Below are 2,166 nucleotides of genomic sequence, written 5' to 3'. Positions count from 1 at the left end.
GGCAGTTTGTGTTTTTTTTTTTTTTTAATAATTTATTTACGTTAATTAATGTTTATATATATATATATATATATTTTTTTTTTTTTTTTTTTTGGAATTTTCATTCTCTCGACATTTGTTATTATTATTATTATCACCATTACGACCTCCCCAATATTTATTCTCGCGAGTAATTTTCAAGAGATTTAACAACATAATAATAATAATAATAATAAAAGATATTTCGTGAGCCATTTTTTTCATTTTCTTTACTTATTTATTTTAAAAAAAAAAAAAAAAAAAAAAAAAAAACGTTAAATACTTAACGCGTAAAAATGTTAAAAAAGAAAATTAATTCAAATGTAAAATTAAAAAAAAAAAACAAAATGGAGGAAGAAGAAAAAAAATTTTTTTTTTTTGTTAAATTGTAACGTTTTAACTTTTTGCTCCGGAAACCATAAAAATAAATTTTAATGTTTTATATATAAATTTTTTTTTTTTTTGTCGGGCCCAGACGGATTAATAATTTTATGTTTTTTTATTTTATTTTATTTATTTAAAAAAAAAAAAATTGAGTTTCCGCCATTTTGTTTTTCATTTTTTTTATTCAAATTAATTGTCGGCGGTTTTGTTTATTTTATTCTTGTTTTAAATAAAAAATAATTAATTATTATTATTATTATTATTAATATTTTTACTTTTTTTTTTTGTTAAATTGGTATCTCTTAATTTAATTTAACGTTAATTATCATGTTTTTTTTTTTTTTTTAACGAACCACTAGATCGTTTTTATTTATTTATTTATTTGTTTCCGTTAAAATGTTAATAATAATAATATTAAATGATATTTAATCGAAAAAGAAATAAAAAAAAACAAAATGGCTGTTCGCGTGTGAGTTATTTTTTTTATGTAAATATATCGATTTTAAATAATAATTTTTCTTTAATTATACTTTTCGATTTACCAAAAAAAATTTGGGGGGGCGAGGGGAAAGGTCATAACGGTTTTTATTATTATTATTATTATTCAAAAGGCGATATTAAATTTTTGGGAATAAATTAAAAAAAAATAAAAAAATTAATTAAAAGGCATCGACGAGTATTTTTCTTTTCAAAATGGCACACACTTCGAGAGAATGAAAAATAAAAAAAAAAAAAAAAATTAATCGAATGACAAAATTTTTACCATCTCACAAATCGTGTAATAATAATAATAATAATAATAATAATAATAAGCACACGATTTTCGAATTTTTAAATTTAAAAAAAAAAAAAAAACTCGCGCGCGTAACGGTTTCGTCCCGTTCGTAAATTTAATTTATCCGACGTCTAAAAAAAAAAAATAAATAAAAATAAAAATCATTATTATCATTATAATCATCATCATCATCATCATTATTATTATTATTATTATTATTTCTCTTTTATTTTATGTTTCGTCATAAAAATTTATTTTCGTTTAATTTTTATCGATCCATCGATTTATTACATAAATCGATCCATTAATTTTTATTTATTTATTTATTTAGAATTTATTTTCTCTATGCTTTACTCTAACGATAAAAAAAAAAAAAAAATAATAATAATAATAAAATAATAAAAAATTTTAACGTTCATGTTTAACATTACATCACCGACTACGAATCTATAACTTTAATAATAATAATAATAATAATAATAATAGTAATGATAATTGATAATTAATAATAACAATAACGACTCAATCGTTCGTTTAATAAAAAAAAAAATATTATTAATCATTATTATTATTATTATCATTATTATAATAATGGATAAATTTATTAATTTTTGAGCTCTAATATATTATGTGTATATATATATATATATATATGTATATGTATATGTATAACGCTAATATCATTTATGTATTACATAATTATTTATTTATTTATTTATTTAATAACTAACACAACAAAATAATTTTTTTTTTTATAAATATAAAATTATGCTATGTATATACGCACGAGCGTAATAAAATTTCGTACGCATTTTACGCGTTTTAATAACGCACGTTTCGAATATAATCCAATCAATGGAAAAAAAAAAAATTTAAATTAAATTAAATTAAATTAAATTAAATTAAATTAAATTAAAATTGCAGTCTAAAATTTGAATTATTTTTGTTTTATTATTAACGCGTGGGTGATGGGTGGTGTGTGTGTGTGT

This window comes from Pediculus humanus, genomic scaffold (genome assembly GCF_000006295.1).
Source record: "Pediculus humanus corporis 1103172107623 genomic scaffold, whole genome shotgun sequence".
NCBI lineage: Eukaryota > Metazoa > Arthropoda > Insecta > Psocodea > Pediculidae > Pediculus > Pediculus humanus.
This window is presented reverse-complemented; position numbering follows the sequence as displayed.